This window comes from Schistocerca nitens, chromosome 4, assembly GCF_023898315.1.
Source record: "Schistocerca nitens isolate TAMUIC-IGC-003100 chromosome 4, iqSchNite1.1, whole genome shotgun sequence".
Taxonomy (NCBI): domain Eukaryota; kingdom Metazoa; phylum Arthropoda; class Insecta; order Orthoptera; family Acrididae; genus Schistocerca; species Schistocerca nitens.
In genome coordinates, this window is record NC_064617.1 from 690,000,018 (window position 1) to 690,012,902 (window position 12,885).

The window sequence follows — 12,885 nt, forward strand, 5'->3', positions numbered from 1 at the left end:
ACCCTCCAATACAACATTGGTGATCCCTTGATGCCTCAGAACATGTCCTACCAACCGATCCCTTCTTCTTGTCAAGTTGTGCCACAAACTTCTCTTCTCCCCAATCCTATTCAATACCTCCTCATTAGTTACGTGATCTACCCACCTTATCTTCAGCATTCTTCTGTAGCACCACATTTCGAAAGCTTCTATTCTCTTCTTGTCCAAACTGGTTATCGTCCATGTTTCACTTCCATACATGGCTACACTCCATACAAATACTTTCAGAAACGACTTCCTGACACTTAAATCTATACTCGATGTTAACAAATTTCTCTTCTTCAGAAACGATTTCCTTGCCATTGCCATTCTACATTTTATATCCTCTCTACTTCGACCATCATCAGTTATTTTACTCACCAAATAGCAAAACTCCTTTACTACTTTAAGTGTCTCATTTCCTAATCTAATCCCCTCAGCATCACCCGATTTAATTTGACTACATTCCATTATCCTCGTTTTGCTTTTGTTGATGTTTATCTTATATCCTCCTTAATGGAATAGAGTCTAATTAAATCAAGCTATGTTGGGCGAAATAGATTCGGAGATGAGATACCAAAAGTGATAGGTGGGTTTTGCTGTTTGCGCTGCAAAGTAACTGATGACGGCAAAAGTAGAGAAGATATAAAATACGGACTGGCAGCAGCAAGAACAGCATTTCTGAAAAAGAGGAATTTGTTGACATCTAATATAAATTCAAGTGTAATGCAGCCTTTTTGAAGATGTGTGTCTGGAGTACGGAAATTAAGCGTGCGTGATAGACTGTTCAGACATGAAGAGAATAGAAGCTTTTGAGACGTGGTACTGCAATGCAATGCTGAAGATTACACTGGTAGATCGAATAACTAATGTGGGAGTACTGAATCGAACTGGGACAGAGAAAATTTATTTCACAACTTCACAAAAAGAAGATATCAGGTAGTGTGACCCATCCCGAGGGATCGAGGAATCGTCAGTTTGGTGGTGGTGGTGGTGGGGGTACTGCGCGAGATAAAAATTGTGGAGGGAGAACAGTGCTTTACTACGGTGAGCAGACTGAAATGTATGTAGGCTGCAGCAGTTATGCAGAGATGAAGAGGCTGTCATAGGATAGAGTAACATGGAGTGCCGCACCAAACCGGTCTTCAGACTGAAGATCACAACCACAATGTCGTTATTTCCTGTGTGTGTTGTAAGTGCATCATTCTTTCCCTGTAAACTGACTCTCTCTTCCAATGGACTTCTCCTTTATTTGCAAAATAAAGAAGCCAGACTTCTCTCACAATGATGAATTTATTGAATAAGCACGATGCATTTCGACGCCTGTAGATTCAACTTCTGTATACTTACATGAGTATTGCATCAATGTTTGTGTCAATTCATTGCCTGCCCTATTGCATGTAACTAGATTACGTTCTTGATGATACGTCGCTAGAATTTTTGGAATACTGCTAATGTGGGGGCAATTGACCCACCACCCTTCCCTCTCTAGTATCGCGGCTCTTCCTGCAGCCAGGAAAGAAGTCAAATCACGGATTGTTTTGTGCGCCACAAATTACCTTTTACTACCGCTTGGGGCGTAAGTTTTTGAGTGCATTGTAAGCTGAACTATCCTGGTTTGGGTTTAATAATTTCAGGCGATCGCTGGTGCGCTTCCGTCGCAATGCCACTGTCGATTTTCTTCCCCTTTCCCTGTCCAAACGCGCTAGTTTTCCGACTGTAATGACTCTGCTAGTTTTCACCCACGTGGTGCCACGATTCTCCCGCGGACACCTGTTGCGCGCGCAGCTACGGACGCAGGCGCCAAAGTGTGTCAATGCGAGACACACAAAGCAGCCGTCTCCCGCTGCCTCACCATCTGCCTTCATCTTTGGCGTATGTTGCAACTGTATTGACTAGATATTGAAGTTGGCAAAAAATAATTAGCTTGTCTCATCTGCTTACGCTTCTCTTAATATTGAATAACCAACAGTCTTGACACATGGGCCCCTCACAGGACCGGAGTTAAGTAGTAGCGGGCGTGGATAGTACTTGGATGGGTAACCGCATATGTACGCTACATGCTATTGGCTGCTTTCTCTTTGTCTTTACGTCAAAGGGGATGAGTGGTGGCAACGTGAAATCCCCGATCCCCAATCTGTGCGGAAATGTCCTGGATTAAATTCCTAACCCCTGGACAGTGTCTCATGAAGTGGAGGCACGTGGAACTACTGTTCGAGGTGATGTGTCTGCAGAAGGGGACTTCAAGTTCAGCGGCCCTCTTGGTGCTATTCAAGAGGAGTAGGCTGTATGCCGGCACTGGGTTTCACTCTTTTCTCCATCATCATCATCCCCATCATCATCATCATCATCCCCATCATCATCATCATCATCCCCATCATCATCATCATCATCATCATCCCCATCATCATCATCCCCATCCCCATCATCATCCCCATCCCCATCATCATCCCCATCCCCATCATCATCCCCATCCCCATCATCATCCCCATCCCCATCATCATCCCCATCATCATCCCCATCATCATCCCCATCATCATCCCCATCATCATCCCCATCATCATCCCCATCATCATCCCCATCATCATCCCCATCATCATCCCCATCCTCATCATGTCAATACAAACATGACACCACACCACACACATCCATTACAATCACCTACACTTACCATATACACTTAAGCACACAACTCTCATACACTGAATGAAATGTATGCAACCGTCAGCTGTATAAGGTAACGACGACAGCGAAAATCCGTGCTGTTCCTTCGGACATGTACGCATATCAGAAGCAAAGTTGCTTTGTTCTTCTTAAGAATACAGACACCGCAATATATCGTGCGTTCCGAAGGAAGGGTGCCATTTTGCGCGAAGGGTACGTAAACCTTCCCAATTAGGCGGCAAACATGCCCTTCGGGGTCCCTCAACCTAGAATGCCATTCAACACTTTATTCTTGATATTGAGCTGACATGGAATAAACAGATCTCGGTCCTGTGTCGGATGTAGCACGAATCTGCATGCAGTTCTCTGAACTGCTCCAAACTACGTCTGTAGTTCGAGTCAACATTTTCGTATTCATAACATATATGTGTACTGCCTATAAAGGTAATGCAAAAAGTTTGACACATCTCACACTGGTAATGGAATCTTGTGGATGCTAATTCTCGCTTCCTGGCCAAGTTTCCATTCGACATTTTTTACACTGTACCCTTTTTGTTTTTGTATCTCAGTATAACTGTTGCTGTGAACCCATGCTTGTATTTTCGCTAAAATTTTGAAATATAATTTTTCACTCTCATTCTCTGTATTCATGACGTTTGTGTTGTAGATGCTGGATAGTGGCCTTTTTCATTCCTTTTTCATTGCGGTGATATCTTTTCAGGAAATTTATATCACCAACTCCCTTCTCTGAATGAGATGATATATTGTGAACGCCTGCCTTCATAGGGAGAAATTATCACTCGTAAAATGAGAGAAATCAGAACTCGCACGGAAAATTTTAAGTGTCCGTTTTTCCGGCGCGCAGTTCGAGAGTGGCCCTATGCACTATGGGACTTAACATTTGAGGTCATCAGTCCCCTAGACTTAGAACTACTTAAACCTAACTAACCTAAGGACGTCACACACATCCATGCCTGAGGTAGGATTCGAACCTGCGACCGTAGCTGCAGCGCGGTTCTGGACTGAAGCGCCTAGAACCGCTAGAGAGTGAAATGATAGAGAAATAGTCTGAAGGTCGTTAGATGATCCAACTGCCAAGCACTTAACTCTGAAATGCAGGGTATGCGTGTAGATGCAGATAAAAAACGGTAGCTTATTAAACAATACTTTCCACAGCAGCTCATAGTGTTAAATATCATTTCTAAAGCTGATGGCACTGAAAAAGGAAGGGAGGGGATAGAGTGAAAAAGGGTACAGTGACAAATACAACAGACAGGAGGAACAGGAAATAAGGAAGAGAAGAAACGAAGAAGGATGAGGAGGAGGAGGAAGAAGAAGAAGAAGAAGAAGAAGAAGAATGAGGATGGGGAGGAGAAGAAGAAGTATTCTTAAGTAATAGAACCCAGTACGTTGTCATCGATGGTGAGTGTTCATCGGAGGTGAGGGTATCGTCTGGAGTGCCCCAGGGAAGTGTGGTAGGTCCGCTGTTGTTTTCTATCTACATAAATGGTCTTTTGGATGGGATTGATAGCAATGTGCGGCTATTTGCTGATGATGCTGTGGTGTACGGGAAGGTGTCGTCGTTGAGTGACTGTAGGAGGATACAAGATGACTTGGACAGGATTTGTGATTGGTGTACAGAATGGTAGCTAACTCTAATTATAGACAAATGTAAATTAATGCAGATGAATAGGAAAAAGAATCCTGTAATGTCTGAATACTCCATTGGTAGAGTAGCGCTTGACACAGTCACGTCGATTAAATATTTGGGCGTAACATTGCAGAGCGATATGAAGTGGGACAAGCATGTAATGGCAGTTGTGGGGAAGGTGGATAGTCGTCTTCGGTTCATTGGTAGAATTTTGGGAAGATGTGGTTCATCTGTAAAGGAGACCGCTTATAAAACACTAATACGACCTATTCTCTAGTACTGGTCGAGCGTTTGGGATCCCTATCAGGTCGGATTGAGGGGGGACATAGAAGCAATTCAGAGGAGGGCTGTTAGATTTGTTACTGGTAGGTTTTATCATCACGCGAGTGTTAAGGAAATGCTTCAGGAACTCGGGTGGGTCTCTAGAGGAAAGGAGGCGTTCTTTTCGTGAATCGCTACTGAGGAAATTTAGAGAACCAGCATTTGGGGCTGACTGCAGTACAATTTTACTGCCGCCAACTTACATTTCGCGGAAAGACTACAAAGATAAGAGAGATTGGGGCTCGTACAGAGGCATATAGGCAGTCATTTTCCCCTCCTCCTGTTTGGGAGTGGAACAGGGAGAAAAGATGCTAGTTGTGGTGTTAGGTACCCTCCGCCAAGCATCGTATGGTGGATTGCGGAGTATGTATATGTAGATGTAGATGAAGAAGAAGGATGAGGAAGAAGAAGAAGAAGGATGGGGAAGAAGAAGAAGAAGGATGGGGAAGAAGAAGAAGAAGGATGGGGAAGAAGAAGGATGGGGAAGAAGAAGGATGAGGAAGAAGAAGGATGAGGAAGAAGAATAACAAGAAGGATAAGGAGGAGGAGGAACGCCAACACCACCGTTTAGTGTGCTGGGTGTATGACAGAAGTTCTGGCGTCCGTTTACAATGGCTGGCAGCTGATCGGGACGCGGCAGCACTTGGCCGTGGTGCGTAAAGGGGCCGCGCTCCATTCAGCGGCAGGAAGTCACGGCCAGAGGCCGAGAGACAGAGAGAGAGCCAGAGCCGGTGAGGCGGGATGTGGGTCAGCTCCTGCGGCCGCGGTCGCGGCAGGTGTGTCGGCTGTCCGAGGGGGAGAGAGCGGCAGGCCGATACACACGAGGTGGAACAGAAACTACGGTACACGATGCTCTCTGTAACTCCCTCTGCTCTGCCAGCTTCTTCATCTCATTGTCGGTCTTAGGGTGACCAACTCTGCGCATTTTTCAGAATCTCCTGCGTTACAGAATTTTTTTTTTAACCCTCCCGTTTCCCTTACTGACCGCCTTTTCTCCCACATATTTCGTCAGTGATCACCGTTATAAATATCAATCTCTCGAAAACTGTCGATAGTACAAAATCCCTGACCGACACATCTCGAAAAGTTTTCATATAACAACAGCATTGTTGATATAGTCTTTTTTTCTGTTCGTGCTTCTACGGAAAGAATGTGGTTTGGTTGAAGGGAATGTGAGGAGCGCAGAAAGAATGACCCAGCCTGTGTGTCTAGAGGGACTATGAGAGGAGGAATGTTTCCGTGTTTCTCAGTCACTACTGGCAACATACGGATGCGATCGTCTCGTACCAATCAGTGGTCATCGTGTTAATAAGACAGCTTCTTGAAAGAAGTACTTGGATGGTACACGTAATATGCAAGTGTAAATTTCTTAAATTTTAGTGCGATTATATTTATGCACTACGTGCTATAAAAATTGTTTTATTCAGATAAGTCATTTTTCATTCTATATACCCAAAAATGAGAGGATGCTCACAGGTGTTGAACATGTCAGAAAACATAACAAAAACATGTACAGCACTTCAGTCTAACATTAATTTATTTGATTTTCAAATGGATCTGAGCGCTATGGCACTTAACATCTGAGGTCGTAATTCCACTAAACTTAGAACTACTTAAACGTAACTAACCTAAGGACATCACACACATCCATGCCCGATGCAGGCTTCGAACCTGCAACCGTAGCGGTCGCGCAGCTCGAGACTGTAGCGCCTAGAACCGCTCGGCCACAGCGGCCGGCTCAGGTGAGGCTTGGTTTATTGTCACAACTTCAGTTTTTGTTTGAAATGGCCTTTTTTTTGTCATTCTCTGAGTTACTGAAGCGAAGTACACCCTAACTTGTGAAACAAAAGTCTGTTTACAGTAAACGCTTACATCCGTACCCCTTCATTTAAGATGACTCATGAAATTCTCTTTGAGTAGTTCCCGAACTTCAGTAGTCCTGCAAAAGGTAGTGTTAATTCATGACAAAAACTCTGTCCTCCGATGATGCCACTAATTGTAAGAGTCACCGTAAGCCAATAGTTCGAATTCCTAAAGCTGTTGCAAAGCTTTCGCCATCAATTTCTGCCACCTTGAAAAAAATTCAGGCGGCTTTTGCAACAGATGTCTTGTCATTCTGTAGACATATCTGAACCTTATTTCGTTCCATTCGTTCTTACACGCTGCTGATACCGAAGAGAGGATTAAATACTGGAAGTAGTTTCTAAAAAAGACTGTGGATAGCGAACATGACCCGAGTCAGTATTAATATGAGCGCTGATCTTTGGTTTCATTCTTTTAGGCATGTGAACAGCCACAGAAATCCCCAGTTGTGAACAGAAAACGCACAAATTGTGTGTCTAATTCCTCTCCACGATCAAAAAAGAGTCCGGTTCGCAATATCAGGTATTCGAATTGCCGGTCAGATGCTGTTTTAAACCATAGTCAACACAAACAAAGTGCGTACCTTAACAACTATGAACACTTGCTCAGTAGAGAAGATGTGTTTCAAATTAGCGAAGATGAACGAATGGTCATAGCTCCTCAGGCGTGCAATTTAGAGCCCACGTTTATTGGACATTTTTTCTCGTTTTTGTCCACACTACCACCTCTGAAAGATACCAACGCTACACTCTTCGCAACGCAAGAACCAGTACATGTATTGAACTGTCAGAGGTATCATAACGGTTTTCGTTTATGAATTTCGACTCGTTCGTTTCCGGTACAAGGATCCTTAGTTCAAATTAATACATTTACCGTTCTTCATCATCCTAGAAAGTCTGTAACATCATCACGGAATCACCCCCCGTGTATACGTACGCTTACAGACGCCCGCGCCTATAACTTTGACGCACTGTAGTCTCGTTGGCGCCGGCCGCGGTGGTCTCGCGGTTCTAGACGCGCAGTCCGGAACCGTGCGACTGCTACGGTCGCAGGTTCGAATCCTGCCTCGGGCATGGATGTGTGTGATGTCCTTAGGTTAGTTAGGTTTAAGTAGTTCTAAGTTCTAGGGGACTGATGACCACAGCAGTTGAGTCCCATAGTGCTCAGAGCCATTTGAACCAAGTCTCGTTGGCTGACGTTTCCGGACATGGTTTCCCATTAAAAATACGATGTACTCACTGCCCTCTACAAGTCCTAGAAGTCTGTAACCGGAATTTCCGACCACCCTGTACTGCGAAACGGCTGACAGGCCAAAGAGGACAGACAAATGTTTTGAAAAGCGGACGCCACTTCCGGACCAGACGTGCGTTGGGCCTCGTTAGCGGCTGCCAAGTTCAGCCATACGGTACAGGGATCTGTAACGCCGGAAATGCATATCCTCCCATTTCCATCTATTGTACTATAAATTTTTTTCCTTATTTTGTTACCTGAAGATATGGCATTTCTGTGTCTTTATATATATATATATATGTGTGTGTGTGTGTCGATGTGTAATTGCTTTGTTTTGTAAATACTATTTGTATTTTTTACGCTGGGTCTTGCCTAGGGAAAACTATACTATCGAACGATTACATCGATAGGTCGTGTGGAGAACCGAAGTGTTTAGGATCTTTGGTAGTGTTAACTCTGCCGCGTGGAGCGCGGGCAGAGCAGAGTCTGGCTGGAGTAGGGCGGTGGAGCAGGTGTGTTGTGTGACGCTCCCGCGAGTTGCCGCGCTTTCGGGGTTGGGCAGCATGTAATTGCGCTCGACTTGCTATGATAGTTTCTGACACGGTGTCGCGGACGGGAAGCATTAGCTGGTGCACATCAAGAGCCCGTTTCGCCTGGTGACCGTGTCGAGAAGAAGACGCGCCAACATCCAGCTTCTGCTACAGCGACGGCCGACAATGAGCGACTGTCGCCACCTCCTCGATCGACGACTTCAAACCTTGAATCAACCAACAAGGAAGACTGAAAGCACGTAAAGTTTTAGAACTGTATGGCAGACCTCTGCTTTTTCAAACTGTCCCATTTGCCTCACAAAATTACAGCAACTTAGCATGAACCTTTGTTGCTCATTGTCCCAATTGCATAACCAAGCAGGGTCCCTTCCTTTTCCGGAATGAACCCGAGTGTCGTTGAAATTCAAACGCCAGCATTAAAGTAATATCATTCCATTTGACTGCTTTAATTTCAAAGTTCATTTAAGGTATTCATAACTGGCTATAATATTTAGATTACACAAGCACAAATTAAGAGTGCGAGTTTTGTTACCATATTTTAGCTTACCTGTGACTGCAGCTCAGCTTGGTACGTACTAAATTTTACTATTGTTAATTGTTCAGAATCATTTAATTCAAGTTCAAAGTTAAATCTCTTATTTCTAAATTGCGTAGATTCAAGTAGTTTTTGAAATGATTGTTGAGGTAGCCCAAGACTAACCTTATTTTACTGAATTTCGTAGTGCTTCAGAAACAAAGCTCACTATTAATTTCAGTCACTAAATCAACTTTCAATTTTCCGGTTTTATTAATTCTTTTGCTGAATTAAGTCAGAGTGTGGCGAAATTTATTACTTCTGACAAACATTCAGTTTTCACACAACACGTGTCAACCTTCAGTTGCCACGCTTTTAGTGCTCATTATATGTGCATTAATCTTTCATTTTCAGTTATTATAGTAGTTGTCCTTAGGACTGGCGACCGTAATTTCCCCAAATCTCAAATATCTAATTAACACCAGTTAATTGTTTACGTAACGACCGCACATTTACTTTCTTTATTAACTTTACCCCTTTTCAAAATTAATTTCCACCAAATTCATTTGCATTTTTCCTTTCATTTATTTGTAACCCTTTCCTCCCTATTTACCGACAGATTAACTTCGGCGACGATTGCTTTTCCCAAATTTCCATTAGGTACACGCGGTTTAATTTTTCATTGTCATTAAGGCCGATAAGTGAGGGGGAGGTTACTAACGATTCCACTGTTAAGACGTTAGTACGGAAGCTGGTGCGGCAAAGAGCAACGTCTCGGCGGCAAGGCCGGCAGGTGTGCGTAGCCCGGCGTGGCGTGGCGTGGGACGCCGGCCCGGCGCTCCCACGGCGCCCGAGCCCTGGGAAGGACGGCCCGCACCAGACTCATGGCAGCCGGAGCGGCGCTGTTACGCAAGACTTGCGGGCCGCATCGATCCCGTGCAGGTGTTAGGGGGCTTCTCGGCACGGCGCGGCAGGACTGCGGATTGCAGGCCCCGCCCACAACACTGCCTGACAGCAAACACCGTCCTGGCTGCGGACACTGATTCCACTGGCGCTGCCGTTATTTGGGCGCACTGGTTGCATTAAAAGCAACAACTGTATGAGTTTGGCGGCACTGGCGAGCAAAAGAAAAATCGATGCGTTTCGTCTCGTAGATGGCAGCGCTAATTGAAGCAATGGCAGCTGAAATGCACGTTCGTCCCACATTCAGTACTCATACTCAGGATGCAAACAGCCTCCACACGACAGTGAGCAATGACCAATGGCCGAACAGAAGTCGACTGACAACTCGTAAATAATTAACACTTGACGTGGCTGAAAGCACTAGTTTTTTTTTTTTTTTTTTTTTTTTTGTCGTCGCCAGGTCAAGCATTTGTAGCCACAACAGACTTTACAAAACTGGTTCTCTCCGATCTTCTCCATACTTACAGTTGAGCCGTGTGGTCAGGTCGATACTCGGTACGAGCCGAACTCGAGCACCATCTTCGGGTGTCACGGGTGAGCGCTCTCCGGCGGAGGAACGGAGGAGGTGACAGTCGGGCAGAGCTTTTTGGTTGACACTTGGAGAGGACGGCGCACGGGTCGGAGCGAACAAAAATGGTTCAAATGGCTCTGAGCACTACGGGACTTAACATCTGAGGTCATCAGTCACCTAGAACTTAGAACTACTTAAACCTAACTAACCTAAGCACATCACACACATACATGCCCGAGGGAGGGTTCGAATCTGCGAGCGTAGCAGTTGCGCGGTTCCGGACTGAAGCGACTAGAACCGTTCGGCCACCGTGGACGGCTCGGAGCGTACCCGTTTTGGGTTAGTGTGGCTAGTCTTCCCGGTGTGCGCGTGTTAAAGCCAAACACGCCTGCCCATACGTTGACTCAAAATCGGTGTTGACGCCTTCTTTCCTAAATTGCTTGGGGATTTACATCTGCCCATACAATCTGGTTAGGGAAATTCATAACGCCATCTCTTATTAACCCCGCCCATCGGTAAATAAAATCTTGTATGTGAACAGTGGACCTGCAGCACACTTCTACAACAGCCACTGAGAGAATCGCCATCTGCCATGAATATCCTGTGGCCTTAGGGCCTGAACGCGCTGTAGATAATATGGATAGACCAACTGTTCATGAAGTACCCTCCCCTCACCTCAGATAAGAGTGAGAGACACGCCTTCTGCTGCTGCTAATTGTCACACAATAGTCCCAGCGGTTTCTTCCACCGAACGTATAGTGCCCGCAAAATGCGGTGGCATCTAGATGCGCAGTCGGCTGGGGAAGCGTGGGGAGGGCGGCAGTAGTGGGGGGTCACCCAGAGGGCTGTATGGGAAATGTTGAGGGCTCGAGGGGAAGTGCCGTTCTAAACTGAAGCCCAGGCTCACATTTATTGTAAATATTAAGTGGGGGCCCTCGACGCCCACAACTGCATGGTGATCATTAAAAAGATCTGCTGTCACCTCTGCTTTCATAAACGTAAACTCTGTCCACAGACCCTGGCGGACCCAGTGGTACCGACCGGCCACCGTGTCATCCTCAACCACAGGCGTCAGCGGATGCCAATATGGAGGGGCATGTGGTCAGCTCACCGTTCTCCCGGCCGTATGTCAGTTTACGAGACCGGAGCCGCTACTTTTCAATAAAGCAGCTCCTCAGTTTGCCTCCCAACGGCTGAGTGCACCCCGCTTGCCATCCAGTGCCAGCCCAGCCTGACAGTGCTGAACTTCAGTGATCTACGGGAACCCGAATTACCACTCTGGAAAGGCCATTGGCTACCTCTGCTTTCGTTAATATCTAAAAAGAATTCCGCCGAAAAGCAATTGTAACTTTCAGAGAAGCGTCGTGAGTGGTGAATTTTGAGTAAAACCTACAAATCTCTCTGGTTTCCGCAGGCCGGGGTGGCCGAGCGGTTCTAGGCGCTACAGTCCGGAACCGCGCTGTTGCTACGGTCGCAGGTTCGAATCCTGCCTCGGGCATGGATGTTTGTTATGTCCATAGGTTAGTTAGGTTTAAGTAGTTCTAAGTTCTAGGGGACTGATGAACTCAGAAGTTAAGTCCCATAGTGCTCAGACCCATTTGAACCCATTTTCTCTGGTTTCCATGTCAAAATTTGCTTATTTTGCCAAAACACAACTGTGTTTACACTGTCTCACCTCCATGTTGTGCAGACACAACTGCAAGAGAATTCTGGAACATTGGTTTATTAAGTTTAAGTGAGGAACTACGGAAAAGTCGAAAGCTTATTAAAAGGCACATCCTTGGTACAAAAAGACTTGTAGTGTCTTCACATACGTTATTCCAGACCCATAGCATTTCTAGTTTTGCCAGCCCTTAAAAATCACTCTTTTCACCATAAAAGTCTGTAGTTACTCGAAAAACACAGTAGGTAATGAAGTTTTACATAACTATATGGTAAAATACTTTCCACATTGCATGCTATCATTTGCCAAAATTTCATTTCAATATCTGAAATATGAGGCTCGTTGTGGATATTTCGCTCTGGCTTTACCGCCGGCATGCTGAGTGTGCTACGTCAGATCAGTTTTCTCGAGATTGGCGACAGATTGATACCTCTACCCAAGTCTAAATAAAAATTCAGTATGATAGCTAAACTTCATACGTAACAACGTATTATGTAATATGCACCAAACGCACACCATCATGAACCTGACATTTAAAGCTATAATTAAAACAAAAATGAATTTTTTTTACCTAATAGCTTCTGTAAAATCGATTCAGAAAGATTGCAGGATGTGCGCCTAGATTTCGTCATCGCTGATCGGCCAAAAGGTGGTTAACACTGCGCGCCTCTCCTTCCGAACAAACGAATGAACTCTCCCAGCGCTCTGAGCGAAAACTGGTCACTGTGCATCGCCCATCGTATCCTGCGCGAGCTATAGCCTAATGTCAGGCGTGCACACTGTGCGGGAGCCTTCCGCTGTCAATCTTCCGAGGTGCAAGTGTACCTGTGTCCCTCAAACACTAGAAAAGTCTCTCGAACAGCTTATCAGAGGGCAATCTGCGCTGTGGATATTTTTCAGTGTACAGGGCACGGGCTAGCAGACTACGTCAATTTG

At 45.3% G+C, this 12,885-nt stretch overlaps 1 protein-coding gene across 1 annotated transcript in view; it reads right to left on the reverse strand.

The window, feature by feature from the left end:
* Positions 1-12,885, reverse strand: part of LOC126251905 (partitioning defective 3 homolog B-like) — a 313,128-nt gene that overhangs the window by 215,492 nt on the left and 84,751 nt on the right. The gene's annotated exons all lie outside the window — the stretch shown is intronic.